The sequence below is a fragment of the Meles meles genome, chromosome 19 (genome assembly GCF_922984935.1).
Source record: "Meles meles chromosome 19, mMelMel3.1 paternal haplotype, whole genome shotgun sequence".
In the NCBI taxonomy this organism is placed as follows: domain Eukaryota; kingdom Metazoa; phylum Chordata; class Mammalia; order Carnivora; family Mustelidae; genus Meles; species Meles meles.
In genome coordinates this window covers 524,390-543,760 of record NC_060084.1, presented here as the reverse complement: position 1 = coordinate 543,760, position 19,371 = coordinate 524,390, and the positions used below count along the sequence as shown (strand labels likewise).

Below are 19,371 nucleotides of genomic sequence, written 5' to 3'. Positions count from 1 at the left end.
CTAAGCACACCTCAGGGCGCTGGGGGGCTCTGTCAGCTGAGCGTCCCACTTCCGGGTTTGGGTCAGGTCAGGATCTCAGGGTCGTGAGAGATGGGCGCTGCGCTCTGCCCTCCCCCACCCCGTCTCTCAAATAAAATAAAATCCTTTAACAAAAAAGACACGAAGTCATCCAAGCACACAGCTGGAGAGGAAGCTAACCCTGCCTGGGAACGCCCCCCGCCCTCCGGTGCGGACCGCCGCCTGCACCGAACCGGTTCTGAGCCAGCAGACAAACGGGTGAGGCTCTCGCCCACGCACCAAAACACAGCAGAGACCCAGAGCACACCTGGCTCCACACACCAACAAGGAAACCACGACGACAAGATGCGAACCCCGGAGATGGGAGCAGAAGGAGGAGAAGGCTGCCTCGGACCAGATCGGACACAAGGGACTGGCACAGATCCGGGTCGGGGAGGACACAAGTCCGCACCGGGGAGAGGGGCGGGACAGGTCTCACCAGCACCATCACAAGAAATCAGTGCGACTCCTTGCGACGACGGGTGCGCGGTGAACCCGCTGGGGCGTCATTTCACAACACACACAGCCAATCGCTGTGCTGTGCACCCTAACCGTACGCAGCGTCGTGTGTGACCGCATCTCAGGAAAACCGGGGGAAACACCGTCAACTTTAAAACTGGAAAGGGAGAGGAAATGATGTTTTGCTGCTCACACGCACTCTTACAGAAACCATGCCTCCCAGTCGGCAGCCAGAAGCACAGACATCCGTGAGCGAGGGGCTCACGTGGGTGGGTGGGCGTGGGTGTGTGTGGGAACCCGGGAAGAGGTGGCTTTTCACGCTCCAGCCTGTGTGAGAGAAGGGGAGATTCCAGGTCACAGTAACGGTCAAAAAGGGAACTCGAGATCGTCTTTCCCTGAGGTGTTCACAAAACACTAAAACCCCCACCTGCCTGCGTCCTCAACTGGCAGGAAAGGTGTTCGACTTCAGGGAAGGACGTGCCCACGAGAGCCCTGGCTGTGAAAACAACGCCCGCCTGCACGCCCGCCCGCAGCACGGCAGACGGAGGGTGGCTGTTCCTGCAGGCCACCAGCAAGACACGAACAAAAACAGAGAGGGCAAGTCGACGTGTCAGCTATTTACAATTCTGCCTTCAGAAGTGCCACTCATGGGGTGCGCAGGTGGCATGGTCGGTCGGTCGAGCGTTTGACTCCTGGTTTCGGCTCATGCTGTGATCTCCCTCCGAGATCCAGACCCGCACATGTTCCTTGCCCAGCAGGGGCCTGCTGGAGATTCTCTGCCTCTCCCCTGCCCCTCCCCTGCCTCGCACACTCTCACTCTCTCAAATCAATAAATACGTAAATCTTTTTTAAAAACTTAAAAAAAAAGAAATGCAATTTATTCCCAAGTATTAAACGAACAAAACAGATGTTTTACGGTATTTATAAATTTACATTCTCTAATCAGACATGGAGCTTTTTGAGAAAACAGACTACGCGTTTTGCAGGCAGCACATGAAGGCTTTCAAAGCCCGGATGCAGTCCTGGGGAACCTGCCCGTGCTCTCCCTTACTGCTCTACGGACGAGCACCCGTCCCTCAGAGCCGACAGCCAATGGCGACACAACCACTTGTCAGCTCAGCGTCCTCAGCTCTGATGGCCGAGAACAGAGAAGCCAGCACGGGCCGGCAGAGACAACCTTTTGTTCCCTGGAAGGATCGCCACAGCTCTCTGCTCACGCCTGCCAGGGAGCGGTGTTCCTCCCAGAAGCCCACAGGACGCGTGACAGAGGCGCGAGTCCTGACCTAGTGCGCAGTCACCTCTCACCTCCTGGTCGGTGCAAAGAGCAGATACTTTCCCAAGTCACAAACACTGTTACTTAAGAAAACATGGCCTGCACGAGCACAGATTACATCAAGCCAAAAACCACAGCATCATTTTCAAGCAGTCACAAGGACTTCTTTTCAACAGCGTGTTCATCGACCAGGAAGCCAAGGACCGCAGCCCATGGCTGGCCATGCTGTAGGGGGGCGAACACCGAGTCACGGAGCCCCGACTGTGCCCCGACACCCGCAGTCACTGCAATGACTCGAGAACACCCCAGTCAAGAGGCAGGAAGGGCTTCATGTGTGAACACGGAGTCTGCAAAGCCTCTTGGGGCCCCCCACACAGTGGGCACAGTGTGGGAGACAGAGTAGCAGGGGGGACAGGCCACAGCGGCCAGCAACAGGCAAGGGAGGCAGGGACGCCTGACCAAGGAACGGCGCTGGGCAGGAAGGGCACCCAAGATTTCTGGGACAGGACACCGCGTTAAAGAAACAACGCAGCGAGTCGGCTGACTACCGCGGGTGGAACATAAACGGGGTGGGCGGGCGGGTACGGACAGGGACAGGCAGGAGGGGCAGGCGGGGCTCTCCCGTTCAAGCCACAGGCTCCTGAGTCTGAGGCACTTCTGGTAATACCGCACCCGGCTTGTGGGCCACGGTCCTGAACACCCACCTGGGGGAGAAAAGACCGTACTCACCTACTAGGTTTGTTTTTTCCCAATTTTTTTATTTTGAAATAATTTCCACTGATAAAAAGAAGTGCAGAGCCCTGTACAGCCTTCACTAGGCTTCTCCTAACAGGAAAACCAGACATCATCAGAGTGAAGCGATCGAACCCCGAAGACCCGAAGAGGCAGGCAGGCCGGTCGGCCTCCGACCTGACCATTCTGCTCCGGCCCAGGCCCAGAACTGCACCTAGGGCCGCTCTCCCTTGTCTTCCTTGTTACACTTAAGGATATAAAATGAAACAATACTATTTATAATGACATGAAACAGAGTGGAAGCAGGTCTGTCAAACACCCACAGAATTTATTAAAAACAAAAAACCTCATGATTAAAAACCCAGAATGCCACGTGTGTGCGTGCGCGCACCTGTGTGTGTGTCTCTCTCTCTCTCAACAGGGTTATTTAGACCAGAGAGACACAGCTGGACGGAAATGATCCAGAGGCAGGCAGAAGTCCCCTTGGCTCTCCGGCGAGCAGAAAACCACCCACGGGCAGGCCAGGAAGCACAGATGAGAGGCAGGGCTGGGCGCAAAGGCCAGAGCGCAGCATGGGCACGGGCAGGGGCGGGGGGACGCCAGCCCCAAACTGGGCAAGGCCCTGGCCTGCCACACAAGTCCTAAAAGCAGGACCTGAGAGGAGCACCTTGTTTCCAAGACTAACCGGGCACCAGAACAAAGCCCAGGAAGGTTTACGGACATACAAGATTACGCGGTACCCACCGAGGCAAACCCCGCGTCTGGCATCCGGACACTCGCAGACATGGAAGCCGGAGTCACCTGAGCAAAGACTAAGCGCACGTGAGTCTCCCCGACATCGACCGAAGATGAAGACACGACGGAGTGGGCAGAAAACACCAACCCACAAGGAGACGCTGCCCTCCCCCGTGCGCTGGGCTCCGCGCCTGCTCTGAAGGACAAGATGGGGGCTGTGAGGGCACCGTGCAGGAAGCCGGCAGGCGCCCCCACACGTCGCAGTGACAGCACGCGCCCCAGAGCGGATGTGGGGAGAAGACACGGCCTCTCTGGAGTCATGTCTCCGCAAAGCCAAAGACCCAGTCTACGAAGAAAAGCCCACACAAACCCCAAGAGGACGCCCTACAGAACACCGGCTGGAGCTCTCGCACTCTCACGGCCCCAAGGACCAGGAAAGACCGAGAAGCCGTCGCTGAATAGAGGAGACCCGGGAGAGAGGACGAGTGACCGCGCTGGGCGCAGTCCCGGGACAGAGAAGGGCGGTGAGGGAGAACAGAGGCCGGCCCGAGCAGGCCCGAAGGTGCGCGAACAGCAAGGCCCCGACGTCGGCCGCCGCCCCCCAGCGTGGGCCGCAGGGACAGGACACGTCAGCTCCGAGGGAAGCCGAAGAGAGGCGTACAGGAGCTCTCCTTTGTCTTTCTAACTTCTCTGAAAATTGGAGAAGTTTTCCAAAATAAGAGACATACAGAAAAAAAACACCCCCAGCATGCAATTAAGGAAACAGAGCACGTAGTAAGAAAAACCAGTCAAGTGAAGCCGACCCAGAGTGGACACAGACGGCAGAACGAGCAGGCGCAGCCACCCGTCTGCTTAGTCCTCGGGCGCTCGAGACACGCTGGGCGGAGCCTCTCGTGAGGACCGTGAGGACCGCCGCCCGTGGGAGAGGGGACGCGGCAGGGGGCACTGCCGGCCGCAGAGACAACTGGGGACACTGAGCACAGACCAGAGGGGACACGGAGAGTGAGCGAGGTCGGGCCAGCAAGCAGGCAGCCAAGAGCACTGCTAGCCCCTCAGGGCTGAGGCCCCCGAGATACCCAGAGCAAGGAGCCACCAAGAGTTCACGTTCTGAGGGAAGAACTGCAAACGCGGAGAGCCAAGGCCCTCAGTGAACCCCACGGAAAGAAACACGAAGGAGATCACACCACGGACCCCCGGAGAGAGGAGCGGGACCAGCAGAGAGGGGAGATGCGCGGCTGCGCACGAACACAGGCCAGGCAGCATCTGTCAAGAACTGCAAGAAAAAGGTCCCTCGTCCTCCCACTCAACAGCCACGGAAAGCCGTGCAGAAACAGAGGAGCCACTGGAAGTCCGTCCACCCAAGGGAGACGACTCTGGATGCAAACAGGAGCCCTCACCACAAGTGAAGAGAGCAGGAAATGGCAAGGACACAGCAAATACTTCGGACTTTCCTTCTGAAAACCACCTACTGTCCTAACAACCAGGAAAATGTACGGCCACAGCACGAACGCTGGGGCAGGAGACTTGGGAGGACCCGTTCAAGGCTCTGCGCTGTGAAAGTGGGCCCTGATAGTACATTTGAGCCCAATCCCATCAATCATCACGCGAGGCGTCAACAAGTTATCTAAACACCCGTGAAAAGAGAGAGATTATCAGTTGGGTAGGCTCCTTACCAACTGTTTTTACATCTGAAAATTTTTAAAATCAAAGTTTTTTTTAAAGTACATGGATGGTGGGGCGCCTGGGTGGCTCGATCGGTTAAGCATCCACCTTCGGCTCAGGTCATGATCCCGGGGTCCTGGGATGGAGTCCCACATTGGCCTCCCTGCTCAGCAGAGAGTCTGCTTCTCCCTCAGCTGCCAACCCCAACCCCCAGATGATAAGCTCTCCCTAATAACTAAAATCTTGAAAAAAAAATTTTTGGAGGACAGGAGTAGCCTCCATTTTCTTTCTTAAGATTATTTATTTATGAGAGAGAGAGAGAGATCACGTGAGCGTGCGTGTGCGCACAGAGGGAGAACGAGAGGGAGAAGCAGGCTCCCCAGCGAGCAGAGAGCCTGATGCAGGACTCGATCCCAGGACCCTGGGAGCATGACCTGAGCCGAAGGCAGAGGCTTAACCAAATGAGCCCTCAGATGCCCTCCCCCATTTTTTCAAAATTCTTAAAATAAGAAGGAAAGGCATGTGAAATCTGGCTGAAAAAGATGGTACTTGTTAGGTTCAAAAAAGAAGTAGCAAATACAGCCAAAGTGCCCTTCTTCAGAGGCCGTCACCAGCTGAAACAAAACCAACCTAGAAATTCTGTATCTCCCTTCGATGTCTGTGCAGGACGGGGCAATGCCAACTTCTCTCACAAGTGTCGGCCTGAAAGACAAAGTGCAGGTGACCCGAAGCCGACCGAGTCCACCAGCGGCCAGCAGTGCCGGGACTCTCGGGTGGACGGAGCTAGAGGGTATGACGCCAAGGTGGAAGAAGTCGGTCAGAGAAAGACAAACATCATGTGATCTCACCCACCGGTGGAATTGAAGACACAAAACAAATGAACAAAGCGGGTAACCAGGAAACAGACCCTCGACTGCAGAGAAGCCCCTGATGGTGACCAGAGGGGAGGCAGGGATGAGGGCGTGCACATGTCGTGATGGGCAGAGTAATGTACAGAACTGACCCACTATGCTCTACACCTGAGACTAATGCAACACTGTACGTTCGCTGTACTGGGTTAAAATTAAATACATGGGCGAAATCTGTCTAAATAATGAAAAAAAAACAGGAAAGGACTGTCAATTGATTTTTTTTTAATTTATTTTAGAACAAGGGAGGGGGATGGGCAGAGGAAGAGGAAGAGAAGCGGACCCCCTGCTGAGCAGAGAGCCCCAACACATGGCTCAGTCCCGTGACCCTGAGATCACAACCTGAGCCAAAACCAAGAATTGGATGCTTAACCTACTGAGCCTCCCAGGAGCCCCAGCTGGATTTCTTTCAAAGGCAATACCCAACTCCAGGCTGCCTGTAAGAAACCCTCCTTAAATATGAACACAAACCGTTTAACCTTAAAAAGATGGGAGAGGATGCGTGCTAACAGTCATCAGAAGAGAGAGCAGCTGTGCCGGTACCAGGCGAACTGGCCTGCAGAGCCCGGACCATCATCAGAGGTAAGGGTGTTTCATGATGAAGAAGAGACAGATTCAGCATCTAATAACTGAGCTTCAAAATAAATGAAGTAAACACTGACTGCACTGCACGGAGGCATGGAGGAATCCAGAAAACCACAATCAGCAGAGATTCCAAGACCCTTTTCTGAAGAACTGCTAGGACAAATACACACGGAGTCAGCAAGGAACATGACTGCCCACCTCGGAAGGGGAGTAAGACTCATGACCCGGACAGTGGGCTTTAAACTGGAAACCCCCCCTTTGCATGTTTTATTGCATTCTATACAATAGGTGGAAAAGGGAATGAAGAAAAACATTTGTTTCTTTTCTGGGAACTTCAGGATGGGCCTCTTAGTCTGTTTTCTAAACAAAAGGAAAGCAGTGAGGCCCAAGCTGAGGCTCTCAGGGCAGACAGAGCATGGCCCCTAGTTCAGGAACTCTCCCTGAGCTTCTGCCTTGCAGGCTACCTGGACCGGACCGTAGACCCTCGCTGCATCTGCGTCCTAAAGGACAGGCTATCAGAGGTGACCCAGCACCACCAGCGAGCTCAACAGCCTCGGGCCTGGGGCCTGCACTGGCTAACACCAAGCTTCTGGACCAGAACCCTCCCCCCAAAGGCTGCATTGTTCTGAACACTAAGTTTGGGGGGTAAGGGAGGATTTACCAGAAACAGCTTTTAACCAATTCCACTATCTAAGCAAGAAAACACTCGAGAGTGACCCTGTCACCGCTGGTGACCTTTCCTCGCATCTGAAATGAATGACCGTCCATCACGCCATTTTGCAAAGGCACTTTGATGCCCACTTACTCCTTCCTCCCCCACCCCAGAACTGATAAAGCTTAAAACCTGGTAAGAAAGATGGGTCAGTGGTAACTGCCGGATAGTAATTTCAAAGCAGCCACATCCACGAGAACCTCCCCGGCTACCCTACACCTGTTCCAGCTCTGGCCCTCTCTTTGTCCGCTCCACCGACATGGGGGTCCACTGGGGAGCAGGACTGGGGGAAAGAGGAGTCAGAATGTGGCTTCATCTATACGGGCCTGGAAAAAACTAGAAAGTGCTCACTGTGACACATAAATGTGTCAGCTGAATTAGCAAAGGGACGTCCACAGAGGTCTGCAGCGGCCCGGTACAGAGCTGTGTGCCCAGGGCAGGGGTTCCCTCAGCTCTGCTCCAGCACCCCCAGGGGAGCCCAGAGGGGCCCAGAACTCTTCGTGCCACTGGTTCTGCTGGTGTGGGCCGCGTCCCATATGCCCCCCAGAACGAAGGAAGTCCACTTCACAGGAGGTGGGCTGCGTGGCTGATAGAGAACGAGCATCAGAGAATCAAGCAAGTGCGAAATAGGGTTTCAGACGAAAGCCTCACCACAAATACTTGGAAATTCATCTTGACTTCCAGCATTCTTCTATGTGGGCTTTAGTCTAAAACATCACTGTCACTGCTTCTTGAGACCACTTCTAAGCCCTAAAATTGCATACGAAAAATAACATGAAGGTTACATGACTTACACTTATTATGAGGTTTAAATACGTAACAATGTAGAGATCAGAACACCGGCACCTCATTTCCCAACACCGGAAAATGACCTAGAACACCTACACGTTATCCACTCACAGCATCTACTCGGCAGGAGAAACAACGTCGACACACCCTTTAATTCCTCTCAGAAAAATTCAGTCTGCCTGCTGAAGAGGACTGTTAGGTTCGCACGCTTCTGCCGGTCTGTCCTGCTCATAAATAATCCTCCTTTTTCCCGCCTCTCCTCTGTGCATTTGTGTGTCCGCACAGACGCACACACATGTGGGGGACTCCGGGGTCCTCCTGTCCTAAATGGTCTCCCAAACCCTGACACCCCTTACAATGGTCCCTTTCCCGACGGGCTCCTCAAATCCGTCATGCCCAAACCACAGCTTCTCCAAGCAGCCCCTTCTCTCTGGCTCCTGTCTCTGTGGGGACACCACTGTCCTGCTACTGATCCTGCCTCCAGGACCCGGCTGCTCGGCTTCCCAAGCCCACATTAGGTGGGGCGTTCCCGCAGGCCCCCAGTCCCAGAGCTGCCAGGGAGACAGCGCCTTGTGCCTGCCTCCTGGGTCTCCGGGCCCACAATGCCCTTCTAGCACGTCTCTGTTCACCACCTCTCAGGACGCCCCTGATCGGACGTCCAGCAAACACTCGAGGGAAGCCGTCACTCTCTACCCACAAGCCCGGCCAGGCCCAGCAGGTGCTAACCACTTACTCAACAGAAGAAGCATGTCAGACAGGGAGAATTACCACTTTCATCTGTAGGAAAAAACTGATGCCAAAAAAAAGAGTCCTGAAGAGTTAAGAGGGACTGATGGGATTCTGAGGCTGTGAACGAGGAAAGCTCAAGGCCCAGAACTGTGTCCTGCGGTCGAATCTGATGACACACCCAGCCACGCCAGGACCCCACCAGATGCTCCTCCGGGGCCCCTCCCAAGACACCCCACGGCGGAGCCACAGTGGCCTCACGCATGGTCCAGCGCAGCGCAGAGCAGAGTCGCTCAAGGGTCCCTGCCGGTGCGCCCCGGAGTGTGGCCCTGTACCAGGACTGAGACCCCAACTGGGCTTCCGGGTCACAGGAAACAGAAGGCCTCCACCCCCACCAAGCCCACCCAGCTGCTCTCACCAACCAACAGTCCTCACACGAAAAAGCTGCCTCCAACAGGTAAGAGAGTCTTTCGTCCTCATCTCAATAAAACCTGAAAAGATCATTTCCTGTACGGGAATTCTATTTTAAAGATCTCTACAGGATTTTACAGCACAGCTCATAAGTACCGGCCGAAAGAACTAAAAACAAGAGGTTGCTGGGGCGCCTGGGTGGCTCCGTCAGTGAAGCGTCTGCCTTCGGCTCAGGCCGCGGACGCAGTCGCACCTGGCTCTCCGCTCAGCGAGGAGCCTGCTTCTCTCCCCACTCCTGGCTCAGCTCGCTCACTCGCTCTCTCAAGTAAATCAATCTACAAATCTTTAAAGAAAAAAAAGAGAGAGAGAGATGCCTGGGGTCCCCAGGGTGGCTCAGTCAGCAAGCATATGACTCGGTTTCGGCTCATGGTCTCAGAGGGTGAGACCGAGGGCCACCATCGGGCTCCATGTGCAGCAGAGTCTGCTGGGGTTTCTCTCTCCCTCTTACCTTCCCCGCTGGTCTCGCGTGTACACACCCTCACTCTCTCGCTTGCTCTCAAATAAGTAATCTTAAACGACGAAAACAAAACCCACAAACAAACCAGGAGGTTGCTGAGGTGCTGAGAAAGGTCTGGGGTCCACGTTCCCAATTAGAGCAAGTCAGCGGCAGATGGAGGTCTGTCTCACGGTCTCACTGCAGCCCGTGCAGAGACAGCAAGTCTCAGAGCGACCACTATAAGCTGAGAGTATGGAACTTCGTAACTTCAAGAAGTTCTCCTAACTAGCAAATATGTAATGACGTATTTTAAGTCACTGCAATTCATAACATCTTTAAAGATCCACAAGATTTCGAAAAACAAAGACAAATTTTTAAATCCAGTGACCAGGCTGACCAAGAGATAAGATTAAATAAAGTGAACAGAGAATAAGCAACACAACGGACAGAATCCGAGCGAGTCCATGTGCGCGGGAGGCACAGGGTCCATTCTGAAGCGGAAGCACCACTTCATGGAGGGGCCTGCGTGAGCCCCAGCCTGCCACCAAGCGCTCCCCCGAGTCCGCTCCGCAGCAGAAGGCAGTCACAGAAAGGGAAAACACAGCTGAGGGTACATGCTTAACCCATGAGCACAGACCCAAGGACAGACGCACGACCTCATTTAGAGGGGACAGAGCTTTGCATTTCCACGAGAGCTTCATGACCCAGGAGCCACTGAATCAGGAGCCCCCTGAAAATGTGCACGGCTATGTGTACTGTGGGGAGATGACGGACACGATCAGATTCTCCTGAGGCCATGAAATTTCTAGTTGTGGATAAACACTTGGGCTGACTTGGTTTGCCTGGCTACATTTTTTCACACAGACCAAACAGCTTCCTAACCTGTTTCCAAAATGGGGTCCAAAGCCTTGGAGATCCCCGCCAACTCCCTCAAAACTTTTCCCATTGGAACACTGCCTTTCTAGCTGGGGCAGTGTCTGACCGAAGGTGCAGAAGTGATGCTCTAACTTTGCTGAAGAGCCTCCATGGTAAAGCAGGAGTTACTAATTTCTTCGCATCCCGAGTCACACCCTATACTACAAAATGAGAAACGGGCAGGAAGCAAGCACCTCTCCTGGGCAGCAGACAGTTGTCTCGGGTATAAGCACTGCTGCGGGGACACCACCTCTACGCGAACCAGCGACCAGCACACAGACTCCCGCTGTTCCGGTGGAGGACGCCGCAGCGTGTCTCTGGAAAACAACACAACAAGACTGCCGCTGTCAGCGAAAACGCCTAAACCAATGTACTGCCAAGGCAAAGCTTCTTACTTTGGTCTCATATCAGAGTCCTGGCCACGGGCAGAGAGCTTCTGAGAGCTTTAGGACTCCCCTGATGAGGGGTGGCTGCAGAAACAAGAGTGCCTTTTAGACACAGCACGATGCAGGAAGTCCACGTGTACATGAGCTAAGTAACTCACCAAATCACCAACGCACCGCGCCAAGAACCCCAACAAAGTGTACGGCCAGGAACTGGAACGAGCTCCCATCCCCCAGGAGCTCCGCTCTGCTGCCGACCTCACCATCTGCGCGGGCGTAAAGAAAATCTCCGAAGTCAGGTCAAAAACTATTCAAGGAGGGGGCGCCTGGGTGGCTCCGTCAGTGATGCGTCTGCCTTCAGCTCTGGTCATGATCCCAGGGTCCTGGGATCAAGTCCTGTGTCGGGCTCCCTGCTTCTCCTCTGCCTGTCACTCTGCCTACTCGTGCTCTCGATCTCTCTGTCAAATAAATGAATAAAATCTTCAAGAAACAAAGCGAAACAAAAAACTATTCAAGTACTCCTCCCTACCCCCAACTACACATCTTTGTTCACTTTAACCAGAGCAATATGACAATCCCCAGCGCTTTGTTTTGGAAAATATAGTTTTTAGTAAAAATGTGTTATACAATGGGTTTTTTTTTTAAGATTTTATTTATTTATTTGACAGAGATCACAAGTAGGCAGAGAGGCAGCAGATAAAGGAGGAGGAAGCAGGCTCCCTGCTGAGCAGAGAGCCCAATTTGGGGCTCGATCCCAGGACCCTGAGATCGTGACCTGAGCCGAAGGCAGAGGCTTTAACCCAGAGGCTCCCAGGCGCCCCTATACAATGGGTTTAAGTAGCATAACTTTACATTAAGTAAATGTTTCATTGACAGACATACTTCTACAGACACAAGTTGTCTGGACTCTGCATTTACAATATGAAGAGTTTCTGAGATGACCAGCATGAGGACAGGGCCCAGGAACCAAGGGAGTGAGGGGTGCGTGGCCCCCCAGGCCCCGTGTCAATCACATACCCCGCCACGACCTCACCCATGCAGGACAAGACCGTTGCTCTGCCTGCGCCACTGTGAACCGTCAAGTGGATCCAAAGACAGAAAAGGCCTATGCAGACGAAATCCGAGTGTCTCAGAGAAACATCAGCTTCCTGACTCCCCTAGGGGTGGCTCTGGATGGCAATGTTGGGCCTCGGGACCACAGAACTGTGCCCAACCCCACGTGTGGACCTTTCTGCAGGCCTTGCTCCTTCCACAGAAACAGAAAATGGAGTCCCCTCTGCTAAGGCATGTGAAGACCAGCAGAATCACCCCCCACGTTGGCTATGGTCAGGGACACAATAAACCCATTTGCCTCTGGCTGAGGCATGTGTGTGACTTTGTCTTTTTTGTGTGGCAAGAATAAAACACTATTTTAAATTTTACAGCGTCCTTTTATAAACCCCAACCCAGTATCACCCCCCGAATATCAAGGCAAAAGGATCTGGAATAATGTAATGCAGGTGTCCCCTAATCTACAGATGAGGGAAGGAAGGTGTGCATCCGGGGGGTGGCACTGCAGCACGGGCAGGTTCCGAGACACCCCAAGCACCCACGGTCCTTCTTCCCGGGACACACACTCTGCCAGGCAGGACTCGGCATCAGAGGGCCTGAGCAGTAATCCTGCTGTTAAATCAACAGAGCTTATGTTCAAAAACGAGAAAGGACCACAGGACACACTATGCTTTGAAGAAATAAATAAATTGTTTTTGGAGAACCTGGTGACATCCTGAAGTGGCTGAAGACCCCAGTGAACGCTAAGCACTCTAAACCCAGGTGAAGAAGCATGAGTCTCGGGGCGCCTGGGGGGCTCAGTGGTTAAGCCTCTGCCTTCAGCTCAGGTCATGATCTCGGGGTCCTGGGATCGAGTCCCGCATCGGGCTCTCTGCTCAGCGGGGAGCCTGCTCCCCCCGCCCCGCTGCCTCTCTGCCTACTTGTGCTCTCTGTCTGTCAAATAAATAAATAAAATCTCGAAAAGAAAAAAAAAGAGTCATGATTCTAGTCTCTGACAAACACTGAGCGGCGTGACCTCAGACACACTGGCTGGACGCACTCAAGTGTGCTTCCCAGAGGGTCCCACCAAGGGCCACGCGGGTCTCTGGAACAGGAGGTGCACCCTCAGAGGCCCCCGACAGAAGACAGCCTGGGGCTGTCCTTCTCCCGGAATGGTTTCAGCATCAGAGGGACAACTTCCTGAGTGGACACCTCTTAAAACCACTGGGCAGACGCCTGAGAGGGACGCGCCAAGGAATGCAGAGACAGGAGAGAGCTCGTCCCCTGCTCACCCCAACCCTTCCCTGCCCCAGTCCCTGTCCACTCCCAAGCCCCCAGAAACAACCCAAAGTTGCTTTTCATTCATTTTAAATGCACACCGCTTTGGAGCAAACAGATTTGCCCAACGTGAAGGCCTCAAGCACTAGCACAGAAAGCCGACCTGGGCTCTGTGCACATGGCGACACCTGGGGGGGCCCAGAGCAGAGACGCTGCGTCCTTCCACGCTCCCACCTGGAGCTGTCAAGTAAGCAGCACCCCACGACCTCCCGAGCTGAGGGTCTCTGATGGGGCACTGCCTGGGGCACGCAGACGACGTGGCTGCGAGTGACCTGAGCAGTGTGTCCGCGTCTGCACACGCAGCAGTACCACGAGCTACACGACGGGAAGTGTTCCTCCGCGTCCCCGGGCAGACGCTGCCCCGAAGCCCCCACTGACTCCGCGTCCCCAGCGCCTGAGGGCCCCGCTCTCCTGCTTCAGGAGCGAAGGACTCAGCACCTGCCAACTCAGACCAGCCCCAGAGATGCTCTCCAACAACCACTGTGTGGCCCTGTCACTCGCTGGTGTCAGGCTGACCCCACAAGAACGCGGGGTCGTCTGTCCCAGCCAGTCTAAGACCATGTCGACCGTGGCCTCCCTTCCTGGAAGGTCTGTGCTGCACCGGCAGACAGCTCGGGAGAAGACAAGACCCCCCTGTTTCATGCCACGCCGAGGCTCAAGTAACCAATTTCGAGCAGGATTAAGCAGCTGGTGGTGGTTTAAAAAGTACTTCCCCATCAAAATGATGTGGTTTGTCCAAATTGTTTCCTGTCCTTATTAAGAGATGAATTCATCTCCTTATTGTTGTCTTGATGACATCACTTTGTGAAAGCTGCCCAGCTACTGGTTAACAGAATGTCCTGGATCAGAAAACAGACACTCCTTCCGCACCAGCAGTGCCGAGGGCAGGCCGCGGGCCACCAAGGAGCACAGCTGTGCGAGGACGGGCTCCGGAGACACGCCTCACAGGCTCCAAAGCGAGGAGCAGCTCCGGGAGGGGGCGGGGGGCAGTGCGGAGGCCCTGAGAACGGGAACCCTCTGGTGGGCCAGCGGTCAGCACACTGCCATGGGCAGGGGGCGCTGCAGCCGACCTGGGGGCGAACGCCTCTGCAAACCCCCACACCTGAGACACCTGTGGCCGCAGAAGTGGGGGCTGCAGGCGCGGAGCCCAAGGCAGGAGCACGCTGCCTGCCCTGAGACCGACGTACCTGCCCGGGACACCACCCCGTCGCCCACCACCGGAAAGGGTCTGAGGCAAACGGGAAGCCACACTCAGTCCTGAGGCAGGGCCGGCTCTGCCCCCAGAGAGGACACAGTTGCTGTCGCTGTCCCAAACCCCAGGCGGGAGATGCGCTGAGCATCACTGGGTCCACGCCCCACGGCAGGCGGGCTGTTCCTGCGGAGGCGGAGGCTGTGCTCCCCTCCCCTGACCCCACAGGGGAGCTCCGAGCGCCCACGGCGCCACGGGAGTCGCGACGGAGACCCCGTGTCCGACTGGTCCGTGCGCGCTCCGGCTGCTGCGCTCCGGTGGGCACTGAGCCCCTCATCAAGCAGCAGCGCAGAGGCGCGGTGCGTGTCTGAAGCACACGGGCCAGCAGACTTCCCAAGAGCATGAGTGCCTTCTTCTCTCCACCAGCCACCCGGGCACGGTCAAGAGCAGGCCCAAGGCCAGGACCGCAGGCTCCCCGGCGCGCCACCCACCCGACAGCCTGGTGACACCCGGCCAAAGCGGGAGGGAAGACTTAAAACCTCTCTCCCTCAGAGTTTCCTCACGGAACTCTCTCTTTCTTTCAAGATTTTAAGGGGCGCCTGGGTGGTGCCGTCACTTAAGCGTCTGACGACAGATTTCGGCTCAGGTCCCCTAAGACTGAGCACACACCCTGGGCGCCTCGCTCAGCGTGCGGTCGGCCGGGGACCCCCTCACCCTCTGCACCTCCCCCAGCCAGCCACGCACCTGCACACTCTCTCGCTGAAAAAAAAATTTTTTTTAAAAATCGTGCTATTCACTACAATAAATTATTTCTTAAAAAAAGATGTTAAGTATTCTGTACACCTGACATGGGGCTCCAACTCACAACCCCAAGATCACGCGTTGCGTGAGTTGCACACTCTACCAACTGAGCGGGCCAGGCACTAGTCCCCAAGGTTATTTCTAAATGAATCTCAGAACAGCTTTTCCTCCAGAATCCATGCCCTCAAAGAATGTTCACTGGCTTATAATAGATGCCCTAGTTAGGTCGTAAAGAGGAGAGAAAATGAAGTCGTCCACAGTGCGCATCTGCACAACAGCTACAGGGTCCACCTCGGCAGGGACTAGCCCAGCTTCCTGAGGGCACACGTGACATCGGTCAGCGCAAGGGGCGCACTTCCGGTTCCTGGTCAGCCAATGTGCGACTGGAATTCCAAGGTGTCCTCAGAACCCGCCCAGACCCCCGGGCACGTGCGGCTTGGAGCCCTCTTAGGTTCCCCAAGCTCTCCCCTCTGTCCTGGACGCATTACAGTGAGTCTCAGCTCGTCTCCAGCAAACCTTCAACCCGGAAATCACCGCGGTCCTCAACCCAGGTGTGCACTTTGTTTTTTCTGATTCCTAATTATACACACACAGCAAGGGTGAGTGCTCTGAGTCGGAGGCCCTTCAAGACGCAGTACTCTGGACGAGAACGCGTGCAGGACGGCCTCCAGGGGGACACATTTTACAGCCACACTCTGACCAGCAAACAGAACTGTCCCCAGCCTCACAGATAGGCAGGGACACCTCCCCAGCACTCCCCAAGGTGGAAAGAAGGAACCCAGTTACAAACCACCCAAACCACCCAAAGAACTTCCAAGCAGTCCTGGAGGAGAGACAGAAGGGTGTGAGGGTGAAGACACCAACACGAGCCATGGAAGGAGGAAAGCTGTGGTGAGAGAGACAGATACCGCCCTGGTGCTCAGGACCTCGGGGGACAGAGAGGACAAGGGACCTCAGGGCAGGAGAGCAGACACAGAGTTGGCCGGATGCAGCACATGCCTGCATCAAACGATCAGGACAGGTCGCCTGGGTGGCTCAGTGGGTTAAGTCTCTGCCTTCGGCTCGGGTCATGATCTCAGGGTCCTGGGATCGAGCCCCGCATCACGCTCTCTGCTCCGCGGGAACCCTGCTTCCTCCTCTCTGCCTGCCTCTCTGCCTGCTTGTGATCTCCGTCTGTCAAATAAATAAATAAAATCTTTAAAAAAAAAACAAAAAAAAAAAACCTCCATCTTCCATTTAACTTAAAAAAAAAAAAAAGGCCAGACGGATCAACCACTAGGTCAGGTCCAGGCCGTCGCTGCCAGTGTGGGGGGAAATGACAGCTGTCTGTCTGCAGCTACAGACGCCACGTGGCCGTGCCGCTCCCCCACGTCCACCCCGACACCCACGCGAGGAGCCACGGCCACAGCTGGCACGGCTGCGAGGGGGCGGTTCTGTTCCTAGAGCACCGGGTGCGCACCGACAGCCAGCGGGCCACCTGGGACGGAGCGCCCAGCCGGGACACTGCGTGCCGGCGACCGCTCTCCACAGCAGCAGGCTCCCGGAACGAGGCCACGGCCCTCAGGGTGCCCCTGCCAACAGCAAGCCTCCCGAGGCCACGTGTCCCAGACCGCCGTGCAAAGGGAGACACGGGGGAAGGGGTGGGAAGTGCCCACCATGTCGCAAGTGCCCTGACGAGGCAGAGAAGCCAGAGCCCGCAGCTACTTCCCGGGGCAGCAGAGAAGGAAAAGGGTGACAGGGAGAAGACGCCTTTCAAACGGGCCTCGCCCTGGACCTCGCCCTGGACCCAGGTTTCACTGGTCCTTTCCTGGGGCCTCGCTCTAGACCTGGCCCATTTTGAGCACATCACGTCTGCCCAGGAGCAAAGCCTTGGGGGCAACAGGTGCTGGGGTATAAAGACCTCACCCTTCGGCTCAGGCACTCAGACCGCAGAGATGGGTGTAAAACCCACGGACAAATCTCAGAGCCCGCGCAGCTACTGCGGCACGTGGCTTCCCACAGTCAAGGGTTACCGCGGCGACCTCCTGTGTTTCTGTGAGGACCCTGAGACCCAGCACTCCCTCTGCCACCCGTCACCTGGAAAACGACTACTTCACATCTTTGAGACCTAGAATCTTAGACCAAAACTGTGGGAACTGCTACCTGTCTTCTTGGGTTTTGTAGGGGGCACAGAGCACATCCCGCGGAGGTATGTGCCACTCACAGGCCTCAAGAGGTACTGGAAGGCGCGCTAGGCAGGCACTCTGCAGCATGGTCTGCCGTCAGGGGAGGGGACGCAAAAGCCCCCACCCCAGCCTCCGGTAAGGCCATTCCAAGACAAGACTCCACGCGCAAGCCCGGAAGAACAGGACCCCAAGTGAGGACCGCCGGAGAGCCCCAAACACAGCTGTCTGTTTCTTGGGATTTTTTTGGTGAGGTTTCCGTTCAAGCAGGTTCTGTGAGCCTGTACGCCTGGACGGAGTTTTTCGCATAAAAACCACTGAAAGGAGTCTCGGGCCACACCACCCCAGGCTCAAGCGCAAACCTCTGTCTGCCCCGCCCCCTCACCCGTCTGTCTCCGCGGGACTCCAGCCCAGAGACCAGCTCTGCAATCGGGCTGGTCAGCCGCCAGACTGCGGTCCCCAGGCACAAACATGGCCAGAGAGACGCACCTGAAAACCCTGCATGCGGCTACCCTGTCTGCCATCCCTCTCCCACGGAGCCCCTGAAGTCACGAGGCCCATGAAACACAAAGGCCAAAAAAATAACACGGGGACAGACAGGGGGGGGGGGGGATGGAAGTTTTAATTATAACACTAAGGTTTAAAATATGGTATTAGCAGGCCAAAATACCCTAGAGCTTTGGGAGGTTTCTCTAATCAAATCTGGTCACAACGAAATGGCAGCTCAATTCTCAACTTCCATCGAACCTTAAGCATCTTCTGCTGTCCTGATGCGGGGCTGAGGTGGACACGAGCGAGTGCACCAGGGAACCAGACTCTGGTGGGCTCACGGATCTCCAGGCAGCACCCTGTCAGCCCCGAGCAGGCCATGGTCAGAACTCTGGTTCCCACTAGCAACAAGTGGGCAGGAGTAAGCGGTAAAGAGGCTGGCCGTACGCCAGGAGACGAAGAGCGAGGACAGAGAGGAGGATGCAGGGAAAGCAGCGGTGGGAGCGACCCACGCCAGGCCTGCGGGGCAGGTGCAGGAGGCCGGCCCCACTCGTGCTGCTGCCGCAGAGCACGCACCCCCACAGAGGCGCACCCCACAGAGGCCCAGAGCTGCGGGAGAGCACTGTCTCCACCGGCTGCTCTGGCTCTGCCCTTCACCGTCTGAAACTACTCGGGGCCCAAACCGCTGCTGCTCTCGCACTCACACCGCAGAGGTGGACAAGAACCCCCCGGGTTTATTTCTTTCCAAAAGACAAACCATCCATTCACGAAGGTCAACAACGTCAAAAGCTGTAAAGGAAAGTGTCGTTTCACGTTCAAGAACGCTTTGCTCCATCCCTTTCCTTCTTTACCCCTTTTCCTGTTTCTTCCCAGGCAGAATGCCCTCTGAGCCCGCAGGTGCTTAGACCCAGGCCCAAGGCGGGGACTTCAGAGCTTGGGGGAGGGGGCCCAGAGCTACGAAGGAGAACACGGAGAGGCTGGCATCAGGAAAACAAACACACGTCGTGTGCACAGTCACCTGTGTCTGCAAGCAGAGCCCGACACACTGGGTCACACGAGAGCAAAGTCCAGGCAGCGCCCACCGCCAGATTCAACACGTCCTGCCCTCCACACTCCGTCGCCTGAGCGCGAGCCGCCGCGGACAGCGGACTGCACGCCGCAGGGCAGCCGCAGCTCTGCAGGCATCCAGGCCCCTGCAGCCCAGACCCTGCCCTCCCCCGCCGCAGGCACTTGCTGGTCCGATCGTGGGCCCAGCGGCAGGACCAGGGTTCTGCTCCGCCTTCTTTTCAAACCTGCGAGCCTGGCCAGCACTGTGTTCCACCTCTGGATCCTTCATGCTGCAGGGGGACCCCAGTGGCAACGAAGAGAGCACAGACTGACCCAGCTGAACCACACACTGCACTCTCGAACTCAGAACACCGCACACTCCAAATCCCGCCACCACCCTTCATTTGACACAAAGGATATCCCAAACTCCTTCTCCCCAGGGGGGAGACCGAGGGCAGTGAGCATCGAGTCGC

General features: G+C 55.8%; 1 protein-coding gene across 11 annotated transcripts in view; it reads right to left on the bottom strand.

Moving 5' to 3' along the window:
• The window catches only part of ANKRD11 (ankyrin repeat domain containing 11), a 166,202-nt gene that overhangs the window by 84,260 nt on the left and 62,571 nt on the right, over positions 1 to 19,371 (bottom strand). The window contains exon 1 of one of the 11 annotated variants that reach the window (XM_045987617.1): positions 10,655 to 10,729. The exons of the other annotated variants lie outside the window; for them this stretch is intronic. The gene's annotated coding sequence lies outside the window, so the exon portion shown is untranslated. Of the gene's footprint in view, positions 1 to 10,654; positions 10,730 to 19,371 lie in introns of those variants that run through there. 11 annotated transcript variants of the gene reach the window in all.